The sequence below is a fragment of the Toxorhynchites rutilus genome, chromosome 3 (genome assembly GCF_029784135.1).
Source record: "Toxorhynchites rutilus septentrionalis strain SRP chromosome 3, ASM2978413v1, whole genome shotgun sequence".
Classification (NCBI taxonomy): Eukaryota; Metazoa; Arthropoda; class Insecta; order Diptera; family Culicidae; genus Toxorhynchites; species Toxorhynchites rutilus.
In genome coordinates this window covers 139,106,705-139,120,028 of record NC_073746.1, presented here as the reverse complement: position 1 = coordinate 139,120,028, position 13,324 = coordinate 139,106,705, and the positions used below count along the sequence as shown (strand labels likewise).

At 39.6% G+C, this 13,324-nt stretch overlaps 1 protein-coding gene across 1 annotated transcript in view; it reads left to right on the top strand.

Moving 5' to 3' along the window:
* The window catches only part of LOC129776014 (uncharacterized), a 143,322-nt gene that overhangs the window by 93,229 nt on the left and 36,769 nt on the right, over positions 1-13,324 (top strand). The window lies entirely within an intron of this gene.

The following is a 13,324-nucleotide window of genomic DNA, read 5'->3' as shown; positions in this document are numbered from 1 at the left end:
CAGCTTCCGGGACTGCTTCACCGCGCAGCACAAGTTTGATATTCCGGAGGAAGTAAGGAAGCAGAAATATTGGCCAAGAAATACATGATTTGGCAAGCAACCTGCTCATGTGGCAAACGGAGTGCTCCGTTCGTGACTACCGGGACTGTAAACAGGCAGATCTATCTCAAGGAGTGTCTACAGAGGCGTCTGCTTCCTCTGTTGAAGTAACCCGAGGGCCCTATGATTTTCTGGCCGAATGCCACCATTCAAAGAATGTCCTGGAGTGGTACGAAGCTAACTGAGTGGGTTTCCATCAGAAGAAGCTGCAGCCAGACGTTTTACAGAACCTTATGAGTGAAGTTAAGCTTAATATGCGAGCATACGGTTATGGTATTGAAGTTGAATGACATGAATATTGCCAAAGCTTACTAATGGGTTATATTTAATTGTCTGAAAGTTTGAACCTGATCGGTCAACTAGGTTATTTACTACAGCGTTTTTCCGTGATGCAATTTGATGTGGGACATCCTTTAAAACAGGATATATCGTGTACGCCAGTTTAAAAAACTAAAGGGTGTGTCACATCAAATTGCATCACGGAAAAAACGCTGTAGAAATTCGCCTAGTAGACCGATCCTTCTGAAAATTTTAGACAGTAAAATAAAAACTATTAAACAACTTTTGGCATTTTCTTTTTATTCATACTTCGAGCCCAAGCCCGTATGCTTGCACCTTCCTCTTTACCCCGTCCATAAGGTTCTGTACAACGTCAGGTTGTAGTTTTTTTTTTTGAACAGAAATCCATTTTCTCTTGAAGTCCGCCTCCGATTTGACAACTTTTGGGTTCTTCCGGAGGGCCTGCTTCATAATCGCCCAATATTTCTCTATTGGGCGAAGCTCCGGCGCGTTGGACGGGTTCATTTCCTTTGGCACGAAGGTGATCCCGTTGGCTTCGTACCACTCCAACACGTCCTTTGAATAGTGGCACGAAGCAAGATCCGGCCAGAAGATGGTCGGGACCTCGTGCTGCTTTAATAGTGGTAGTAAGCGCTTCTGTAGGCACTCCTTAAGGTAGACCTGCCCGTTTACCGTGCCGGTCATCACGAAGGGGGCGCTCCGCTTTCCGCAAGAGCAGATCGCTTGCCACACCATGTACTTTTTGGCAAACTTGGATAGTTTCTGCTTGCGAATCTCCTCCGGAACGCTGAATTTGTCCTCTGCGGAGAAGAACAACAGGCCCGGCAGCTGACGAAAGTCCGCTTTGACGTAGGTTTCGTCGTTCATTACCAGGCAATGCGGCTTCGTCAGCATTTCGGTGTACAGCTTCCGGGCTCGCGTAGTCCCCACCATGTTTTGCCTTTCGTCGCGATTAGGAGCCTTCTGAACCTTGTATGTACGCAGGCCCTCCCGCTGCTTGGTCCGCTGGACGAATGAACTTGACAAATTCAGCTTATTGGCGACATTTCGGACCGAACTTCTCGGATCACGTCTAAACTGCTTAACTACGCGCTTGTGATCTTTTTCACTGACGGAGCATCCATTTTTGCCGTTCTTCACCTTCCGGTCGATGGTTAGGTTCTCGAAGTATCGTTTTAGTACTCTGCTGACCGTGGATTGGACGATTCCCAGCATCTTACCGATGTCCCGATGTGACAACTCCGGATTCTCGAAATGAGTGCACAGGATTAATTCACGACTCTCTTTTTCGTTCGACGACATTTTTCCAAATTTACGAAAAATTGACAGTGAAGTATGGCCAACGTGATCTATACACTCTTATCTGATTATAAGCGAAAGCTGAAGATATAATTCCTAAAAATAAAATTTCTACAGCGTTTTTTCCGTGATGCAATTTGATGTGACACACCCTTTAGTTTTGAGAAAAAAAGCGTTTGAAGTTAATTGTTATGGCCGTACAAGATTAGATACCGCATCTTCGAAATGATTATAACTCTGTAAGTAATGGTAGTGTCGAATAGTCCGGTCTAGGGTGTTTTCTTAAATGTCTAAACTTCAGACATATGAAAAAACTATTTTTTCAGCGTACCCTTAATACCAATGATAGCACCGCATTCATCATGCATTGTGCATGTTTCGAGTGTTTGCAAACAAACTAGCTCATAGCAATGAATATAGCTCATTTCTCAAACGAATTGGTGATTGGGGATGAGACACACATACGACAACATTGTCCGAAAACGACCCTAATCAAAGTGCATTGAAACAGCTCAAACGGTGCTTTTGGTAGGACTGGAATGTAATTGTTTATTACGTGTTGTTTTCATGTATACCACATTTCTAATTCTACTGTCAAAATTCGACGGACTAGACGGTTTGACTAATCAGAAACTACGGGAGCCCGATTCGGAAGTTCTTAGGACTGTGGGCAAATAAAGTGACCACCTCATATTTTTTAAATTTCTCTCGTTTATTTAGTAAACACACTGTATTCTTTTTTGATATTTTATTTTTTATATATACTTTTTAATTTTAGTCATGGAATACTGAAAAAGGGTTCTGAATAATAAATAAAAAATCTATTCTTATTGAAAACAACAGTTACTAAAAAGTGCCCACTTCATTTTGTCTCCAGGTATAATTATTTAAAGTAAAAGTTTTCCTTTGGCTTTCAGGATTTGCAGCAAGTGCTCCGGCATTCTCTCCACTAGGTTCTTGAGGTGCTGTGGATTCTGCTTATCCCAGGTGCGCTCTGAGGCTTCCAAATAGCCATTCCAGCGGTTTAATTCGACAAGCCCGGACGAAAGACTAATCTTCTTGGCAGTGTGCTTGGGTCGTTGTCCTGCTGAAATGCGAGCTTCACTTCAAGGCCCTTCTAGATTTTTCCTTTTCTTTCACATTTCCTCCTCCGTGCTTTGGTTGTGGCGCTCTTGAAACTCCGCACTCGATCTGCGCCTCACACGAACTCGCCACTTTCGGTTAAACACCTCGAATTTTGATTCGTCCGTCCAGAGAATCGTTTTCAGAGCTCTGAAGGTTTATCAGTATGCTTCTTAACGAACCTCAGCCGTTTGGCTTTGTTTTCCTTGCTGATAAAAAGACGCTCCCGGGCAACTTTGCTATTCATTCCCTGTGCTACGAGACGGCGGCGAACAGTCAGAGCGTAAACTGATAGCTGAAGGGTTTCCTGGATCTTGCGTACAGTTATCTTCGGATTTTTCTTTCTTTTTCTTTCTTCTTTATTCCGCCTATCAGTGCATGAAAAGTCCAAAATATCTGGTCTATAACAGTTGTTTTTCCTGATTACCATGAGCTATTTCGACACCAAAAATATTTTCATCGATTTTGTGTGATTTATGTTTTATTGTTTGTATTGTTTTTTATATCGTTACATTATGTCACGTATGCCACTTTTGACGTTTTTCAGTGAGACTGCAAATTCTAATCATGTTATCAAGAAAAAGTTTTAACAATAAATAACAATAACTATGTTTGCTGCAATTCTCGCGTGCATTAGAAAATTGTTGGAGAAAATAATTCTTCGAAGACTCGATCAATGGATTCGGGAGATCTCATAACGCTTTATAAAACAACTACTCTATCTATTCTGGAGTATGGCTCTTTCTGCTTTGTCTCAGCAGCTAAAAGTCACCTTCTAAAATTGGAACGAATTCAATATCATTGTCTGCGTATAGCTCTCGGCTGTATGCACTCAACGCATAACATGAGTCTCGAGATTCTGGCAGGAGTAATTCTAAACCTACCACGAGGGGTGACTCATCTTAACACTAAACCTAGCGATGTTTCATGTATACCTGTTATATTTCATATATTTCTCAGTAAAAAATAACAAGAGAGGAGTGAACACTGAAGAATACATTCGATGTATGTTTGAAGAAAAGTAGTGTAGGCAAATTATGTTGTGATAATGTAATTTGCAAGAAAATTTTGACCAAAAGTTTAAAATGGGTCAGTTCACCTCTCGTGTTAGGTTCAGCGTTAAGCTTTTAGTCACTTTTTACGCGTAAACTCCTATGTAAATTATTACGATCAACCTCTTTTTTCTGCTTAAGGTTGACAATCCCTCTTCCGCTTTTCCCCTTTCTGTTTTCTTCACCACCTTTAACCTACTTAGGCTGATGTCACATTAGGCGGATTCGCCGCCGCGGATATCGCGATGGTTTTTTTCTCCATTTGAAAACCGTCCCGCTCTGTGTGACATGGCTCATTCACAATACACTGTAGATCCTCCGCTGCGGTTTTACTCGCGGAATCCGCGGCGGCGAATCCGCCTAATGTGACATCAGCCTTAGAGTCTAAAAGGTTGCGCACTGTACAATAGATCCGTCTTGCACAGTAAGAACGAGACTGGTAGCTCAGCCTATAATAATTAAATCTAGTGAAATCGCCCAAAAACCGCTGTTTGCGTTTACACCTAGTCGCATTTCTTTTACGAAAACCGCGAGGGAGAACCTCCTAGTGTGCCTCCACGCTTAGTCACACGTGAATTGGTCGCTAGATTAGGCTAGAGATTTATGAAGCGCAACGGTTTAAAGTCTCAATGATATAACAGCCACTTCTTACTTTCTATTACACAGTCTGGCTCCGGTCAACATAAAATTACGGTATGATTTTGTTTCACAACTTCAAGTCCAATAAAGCCGTCTGGTGGAGAACTCTTTTGCATTTTTGCATCACATGCACACATTATTGTTGTTTTTATGCGTTGCCAAATTTAAATATTTAAATATATTGAAATAAAATCGCCATCATTCCTACTTCTCTCTCTTCATTCCATCTCCGGTAGTCAAATTACAGGTGGATGGAATCGGTTAACCGAAGGGGTACTTAAGTAAAAAAATAATAATTGAAATGATAGTTTTCCCGGTTGCTTCCTTTGATAACCTATGGATGTAACCATTTGGATAACCCTCTGTCGCCGAGTGTTGAAATATGTTAAATACTTTATTATTCGCAGCGTAATGCATTATGAAATACATCGTCGGCAGTCTTCACTGTTGTTTTTACCGGTTCTATTCTCAGGTTATCCATGAATTACCCATGAATATCCTCCTTCGCTGAGTGTGGAAATTGGTGACATGATTGTGAATTTGCGATGCGATATGTCACGAAATAAAACGTCGCTTTGTTTTGTTGTAGAGGTGTTTTTCAGGTTTTCGGATTGACTTCTCAAGATACCTATACCTATTTTTTTTATTGGTGCATGCGATAGCCAGATGTATAAATAATGTTCATCCCAAATTTGAAAATAATCGGCTCAGTATAACTTGAGATATCGTGTACGCCGTTTTGGGGAAAGTTTTCGGGGAAAGGCATCTAAAGTTTTGAGTCAAGGCAGTAACAGATTAGATACCACCTCGCTAAAATGGCTATAATTATAACGATAATTTCGAAAAATTCTCCCAAGGACATATTTTCAATTGTCTAAACATCAGAAATATGATAAAAAATATTTGGTTTTTTTTTCAAATTTCTAGAAAACACCCCCTAAAGCGTTGGAGACGAGTTTCCATACAGTTCAATTCATCATCTTAATTCTGTTCGGTTGTCCCGATCGAGGTTTCTCAATTTCTTCGCCTCTAGTTAGGTACGACCATCCTCATGTCACACCATAATCACTACTAAAAGGGTTTCCAAGCGGGTGCCAGTTTATATACAAATTCGTGTGATTTTGTGAGATTTTCGCTAAATGCTCCGTTCAGTCCGGGGCTGCAGAAAAGAAATGTGATTGGGAGAGTAGAGCATAATGCATAGGCGTGTGAGAGAGACAGAGATCATCCTCATGTTACATCGCAATCACAACTCAATTGATTTTCGAGCTGGCGCCAGCTTTGTGTGATTTAGAAAGCCTGTTTGTTTTCAAAGCAATTTCTAAGCTATTCTAACAATCATATAACTCTTGGACATTTTATTTTTCTATTGAAGTGATTATCATACCACTCCGTTCAGCCGGTAAAGATGTATTGAAGTTCAAAACCTTGCACTCCAAGTGTAACGCTCTCTTTTTCCTAACTTTGAACTTACACTAGAAATGCGCAGAAGGAAGGAACAGAAATCAAGTACGTAGTCGTCCTACGTTAAAACAGGAGATGATTAATATCTTTCAATCTCTTACCATGCTGAAATTCCGCGAATCCCAAATTAATCACATCCACTCTCAAAACATTGTTCACTATTAACTGTTCAAGCAACATCCACAATGTGACATTTTGTCGATTAGGCTGAATCAACCGTTGCATCAATTCCTTTTCTCAACATCTGGTCTGGTAGATACTCATAATATGCCACATCTCTCTTCTTGCTCTCTGAGCTGGATTAAACAGCACTTAAAACCATTGTAGCCTCGCCAGCAATGTGGTTCGCAGTCTAGAATGAGTACTACATGTCATCCGTAATCAGAGTGTTATTCAGTCGCATTCAGAAACTCATTGCACACTTCTGAACGTTATGCACATTGGCGTATAAAGATCCACAGTTTTATTTAGACACAATCTGGTATAGCTCTAATCTTGGTCGCAAGACCATGATGAAGCTTCTAGAAAATGTAAAATATAGGAAATGGCTCTCGTTGCAATTTATGCTGACTTCAGGGTTTATTTTCAGGCGACTTTCGAGCAATTCGTTTCTTTACGTGTTATTAAAATATTATTATTGGATTTTTGGTTAATTCACGATGTTAGTAAATGTAATAAATATTATTGAAAATTACTTTGTAAATGTGTTAAAATATCAATTGTTTCGAAACATAATATAGGTTCACAAATATTGCTTGAATTCGACATGTTCCTTCTTCTGTAGCCCATTTACTTCGAACGAAACGTTCGATTGAATGTAAAGGTTACTTCTACCGTCTATTCCAATTCGAAGAGAACGATTTCAGAAAAAAAAACTATTTCTGAATCTCAATAGTCTAACAAGTATTTAAAACTTGTGTGCAAATATGTGCAACATTGCTAAACGTCTATCCTCTCACTATACAGCTTTAGTCAAGCAATGTGAAAAGTAGCACTGCATCCTGGGTCAGGGGGGCCAACATTCCCTAGCGTCTGAGGGATGTTGAAAGCTATCGTGAAAAGCAAACAGTCACAGGATAGGAAGATACTTCTGTTGACACGATGATGCTCTTTTTCCCTCCACTTCGACAAGCAGTGTTTGCCGTTGCAATTTCCCACTTCACCACTTGTTGCTTCCTCCGCAAGCAAACGATCAATGAATTGTTTCCTCATTTCAGTTACTATATTGATCGGCAGACGCGTATCATAGCTACCAATTAAATGAGCCACAGTATTTAGTGAGAAGCATAACAAACTAAGCGAACCGTGCAAACATAAGTCGAAAACAAACAAACTTCATCTCGCAGAGCATTATTGTTTGATATAGGAGATGCTACCCGGAAAAGTCAATAATTTGTCTCGGTGATCTGATTTCGCCTCCCAAGCGAGATGAAATTGATACGGAAATATTCACAGGAACTCGACGGTTGAATGATTTTGATAATTACTGAATTGGTTCGTGTGTTTATACAAGCAAGTCTACGATAAACAATTGATAATGGGAAGGAACAAGACTTTTTTCATCCGTGAATAGTGCTACGTGTTATCTTCGATATATGGCTAAATGAACATTATCATGAACAATGATTTTTACTACCGCGAATAGCCATTTCGTGTTTACCAGATATTTTTTTCCTTGCATTTTAATGCACCATATGGGGTCTGAAGAGGCAATCGATATTTGACTGAGGATATTTTTTCATTCACACTACACCTGATAACCATTTCGATAAGTGTTCCATTTATTCATTCTTTTTTATCGGTATCGACCTGAATATTTTTGATTTACGGAATATGTGCGGTATAGCTAGTCTTGGTAGCTCTCAATGAAACATGATTGTGGGTTTATGTTTTATTGTAGAGAATCTTTCACTTCACATTATATTGTATGACATATAGCACAATAACAATTTTGCGTAATGTTCATTTCAGATCACCCCAAATTCCGTTTAAGATTATATTTTTATTTTCTTAGACTTACACTTATTATCAATGAAACAGTCCTGCGTCAAACGTGCGTAGAATTTGCGTAATTTTCACAATTTAAATAACACCGCTCACTGACAAGTGCCATGGAAATTAAGCATCAGCAATTTACTTCATGGTACCATTATAAACGCATCAATTGTTCCGTTGAATATGTAACACCATGACATTTTTTTTATCTGAGATCATTTAAATGCAGATAGCAGATTTTTTCCGACCCATTGCTTTATGAAAATCCGAGCACTTGTTAACAAGACAATGTAGCCCATATTATATTTATTCAATACCATTATTATGCCTTCGTTTTGTTGCTCTTTATTTGCGTCACATCATTCTCCACACTTCAACGGAACTATCCATTTGTGCATACAGACTGGGAGTGAGCATCGGGCTGCAGCATGTCATTTGAGACAACTTGTCTACCGGGTGCTTCTATGGAATGGTGTCATTTGTTTGTAACAAACTTATTTCACTTATCAGTGGCTCAATGTGGACGTCACGTCATATCTTAGCGATATAATTCAGAAAAATGCTTTTGCTGTCGTTGAGTGAGAATTATTCCAACAGTCAGTTTTCATTCCCGTACGAAGTGTTTTATGGAAACACGAAATTCACATAACGTGTGCACAAAATAAGTCGATAGGGATTACCCCACCTATCTTTCAAAATGGTAGTTTACACAATCGATAAATATTATTATTATCATTGGAACTTGTTTCATCCAACACATTAACTTTGATGAATAAATTTCCATCTCATCCCACGGAAAATTTACGCCCGTTACTATATCTCGATAGTTGGCAGGAAGGATCAACAGGCGAACCGCTTCGGGCTGTTGTGAAGACGATTCTGTAGAGCCTCGTGCCAAAGCGAATAGCGCCCGTAGCACATCGCTAGCAGGCCGCCCAGCCACGACATGCGGGAAGATGATTGACATCAGCTTGACAGTGTCAGCCGCTCCGAAAATCACAACAACGCGGAATGAAATTTTGTGAAAAATGATAATATTCATCGCGCACATGGGTCTCTCGATGAAAGCAGACGCCATAAATATGGCCCCCGATGACGCTGATTTTTCCTCCACATTTCAGCACGAGAATGTCGAGCATTTGTATTGTGATGGCATTCCCCTGCTTCTGATCCTTCTTCAATGGTACTAACGTTCATCGAGGAACTTAGCCGTCTCAACGCAGGATTACTTGCGTCATTCTATATCAGTACTTAGTTGAGATTTCTATACCGAATATCACGCATAGGATGTATTCCGAGTGACAAATTCAAGAAGCTTTGTTGATGTGAATCGAACCCATAGCTTCCGGCATGATATGGGTGACTAAAACCCCACTCAACCACGGGAGCCATTGACATTCCCTTAGGAACGTGAAAAAGGAAACTGAGCTTACATTCCATACACACATTATAGTAAGCAACAGGCTGTGATCATCGACGAAGGCAACAATCTTCTCCGGCAGGGGTGCTTCTCAATTGCTAGCTATTTTTCGAATTTATCTATTTTTATTACAGAGCACTGCTTATCAAACGTATAGGCGGCGTCAGCATTTCCTTAAATCCAGTGTTGTAACCCGAAATAAATCTTCAAGATTGATGTTTGTCGGCTAGAAACCGGGAAAAAATAGAAAGTCTCAACACTGTGAATGCGTAATGGAGAGGAAAATATAAAATTTGTCTTCAATATTGTCGAACCAAACTAATAACCCTCTTCGACAAATCTAACGGGAGCTAAATATTCATAAAATGATAATTGTTTGACAGTAGTTAAACTATTGATTTTTAATCCAATAATATTTTATAGCAATTATTCACAGATTTCATCTATCAACATTCTAATATTTCATCATGCCATAGTACCGTTTTGTCTCAAATTCCGAACACTTTAGGTTTGGTGGTCATTAAACAGTGTCTCATTACTCAAAATGGTACTTTGTCGCGAAATTAATTTTATTTTTGGATACAATAGAACCTTCTTTTTCATTTGACTTCAAAAAAAAATTATTCACAAATATATTTTCATGGTGAAAAACTAAAAATTACATAATTCAATTTGAGACATACTCAAATTCCGAACAGCCAAAATGTATTTGTTTAAAAAAATCATAACTTTTGAACTACTGGACCGATACAGATGATCGATATTGTTCCATCTCAATAAATTAAATTAAATAAAATTCCTTATTGTTACATTCACAGTACATAGGACAGTACACACATATAATTTATATTTGTAACACCCACAGTACACATTTTACACAACCCTATTACCATGCACAACTAGGATAACTTAACGAAAATATCACAGTTGATCACAACAAAAACACAACACATTAAAATCGCCAATCGAATTACACAAGAATTAAAAACAATTGTAACAATGAACTCACACTACGAATTTATACAATTTAAAACAATGAACTGTACATAGAGAAGAATAGATGAAAAGATGCAGGTTTTTTCAACTGGGGAACCCAGTTTTTCCTGCCATTATCGGAATAAAGTTCTCAGAAAACGGACGTGCTTTTATTCACTCTCGACAAAATCATCCTTGGACAGACTCTACCATTGGGACCCGATCACGGGACACGGACAACGCTACTACGAGCGTACATGGTCCTTCGAACCGGATTTTCGAACATCGGATAACGAGCTGCATATACTGGAAAAGGATAATTCGACGCCATACTTCCTTCGCATCGTGCAGTGCATTTTGAGTCTCGTTCCAACTGATATATTTCGAAGAACATTTTCTAAAAAAATATTGCGATTCTAGGGGATTGCTGATCATCGAGACTGGCTAGGAAATTCGGACCTGACTAAAACAAACGACTGCGAGTGGAAAGATAAATTCGACTTGATATCTAACGAGGACTTGACTCAACAGACTTGACTTAAAGAACTTGACTCAAAGAACTTTACTTAACGGACTTGACTCAAAGGACTTGATTCAAAACTCGACACAAAGGACTCGACACCACGGTATATTCGACAATCTACGAGAAGTCAAGGTCACGTAAGCTGATTTGCTTTTTTCTTAAACAATATTGAACTACATAAAGAGCATATACTGGCCTATTGTAGTGGCATTGTCGCTATTGTTTCAATAGATAACGCCATATTATCGTCAGGGCGATTTAGAAGTGGTTTTGTGAAATTTTCGTGTTGCTTGAGCGGTTACAACTAGCGTTACAATATCGGTTACATTCTTTATAAAATAGAACACCGATCATATTGAGTTCAGGTTTTACAATGCCACCAAAGGATTCAGAAATTAAAAGGTGTTTAGCGAGTTATCGACAATTGTGCGATTTCATTGCAAGATTGAAGGAATTTAAGGATGCTTTCGATCCGAATACACAAACCGCGCAAGCACCGGCAAGAATAGCGGCACTTGATAGCACGTACGAGAGATTTCGGGAATGTTCGTGTGAACTGGAAGTACTTTCCGATGGCAAGGAATTTGAAGGGGTCGACCTTCACGAGGATATGAGTAACTTCGAAGAAGAGTATTTCGCACTCAAGGCATTTTTCAATGCCTACATTAACAAACCTAACGTTGTTCCTACTCAGCAACAATCAAACCGTTCACTTAAGTTGCCTGATATTAAATTACCCGAGTTTAGTGGAAACATTTTGAAGTGGTGTTCGTTTTTTGACACATTCGAGTCATTGGTTAATAACAATAGTGACTTGTCAAATGTACAGAAGTTTCATTATCTCAAATCTACTCTGAGAGGTGAAGCCTACAGATTAATTGAGAAAATTTCGGTTACTGGTGATAATTATTCTGTGGCATTGAAAATAGTTACGGATCGATATCAAAACAAAAATATATTGATACGGAACCACATTGAAGCACTTTTCAAGATGGACCAATTGAAAAAGGAGTGTCCTAGGGCCCTAACCAACCTGGTGGGCGAGTATGAAAATAATCTAGGAATATTGCAGAAATTGGGAGAAAACACGAAAGGTTGGAGCTCATTACTAGTCCACATGATAACATTACGGTTAGACCAAACAACTCTCCGGGGCTGGCAGCGAACAGCAGACAAAAAGAGAATGCCAACATATGACGAACTGATCCAGTTTCTCCGCGATTATATTGTTGAACTCGAGACGCTAAGGACTGACCGAAATACTCTAGAATCCAGATCCGTTCCACAGAACATTAATACTACGACTTCATATCCTTCGAAAGAACAGTGTCTAGCTTGTGGCAGAGGACATCGACTGTACTATTGCGAAAGTTTCAAACACATGCCATTATCACAACGAATTTCAATTGTATCGAAAGCAGGACTCTGTAATAATTGTCTATTCGGAAAACATTCCCCTACCAGCTGTAAATATGGTTCTTGTCGGGAATGTGGAGCTAAGCATCATACGTTACTGCATAATTCTGCACAGAATTCGCCATCCACTAGCTACAATAGGAGACAACAAACCAACGACTCAACTGTTTCACATATAACTCAAAGCAATTCACTTCTACTTTCCGCCAACAAATGTAATTTTCAGTCCAATGAATCTCTCTCGAATTTCAAAGCCAGTGACAGCCACATTGTGTCTCGATTTGATCACTACCCTCCAAGTCAAGTCTTCCTTGCGACCGCTGTCGTTAAAGTTCTTGGTTCTAATGGAAATTCATTCCTTGCTCGAGCCCTACTCGACAACGCCTCTCAGCCAAATTTGATGACTGAACGATTTCGACGATTTCTGAATATTCGTAAAACACCGGAAAATACGGAAATTGCCGGCGTAGGTGGTGATATCGCTGCAGTATCAAATTACTCAGCGGTTGCAACAGTAGCATCCAATATTACTGCCGACAAATAGTTACTTTACCGACCTGCTGTTTCAAGAGTATCACAACGCGACATTACACGCTGGACCTTCGCAGCTTCTCGCAGCAATTCGACAACGATACTGGCCAATAGATGGCCGCAACAAAGCACGTCTAACAATACATAAATGCATCATCTGTTTCCGAAACAACCCAACGTTTGCGCAACAGGCAATGGCCGATCTTCCTGCAGTTCGAGTTACGCCTTCTCGTCCTTTTATCAACACTGGTATAGATTTTCTAGGACCAATCTATATCAAGCCTCCTCGTAAACAGGAACCTATTAAAGCCTATATTTGCGTGTTCGTTTGTATGGTGATAAAGGCAGCCCACTTGGAACTGGTGATGAACCTCACAACCGAATCTTTCATCGCAGCATTGAGACGATTCTGTGCAAGACGCGGTTATCCATTGCACATCTATTGTGACAATGCCACCAATTTCGTTGGGGCAAATAGGGAACTCCACG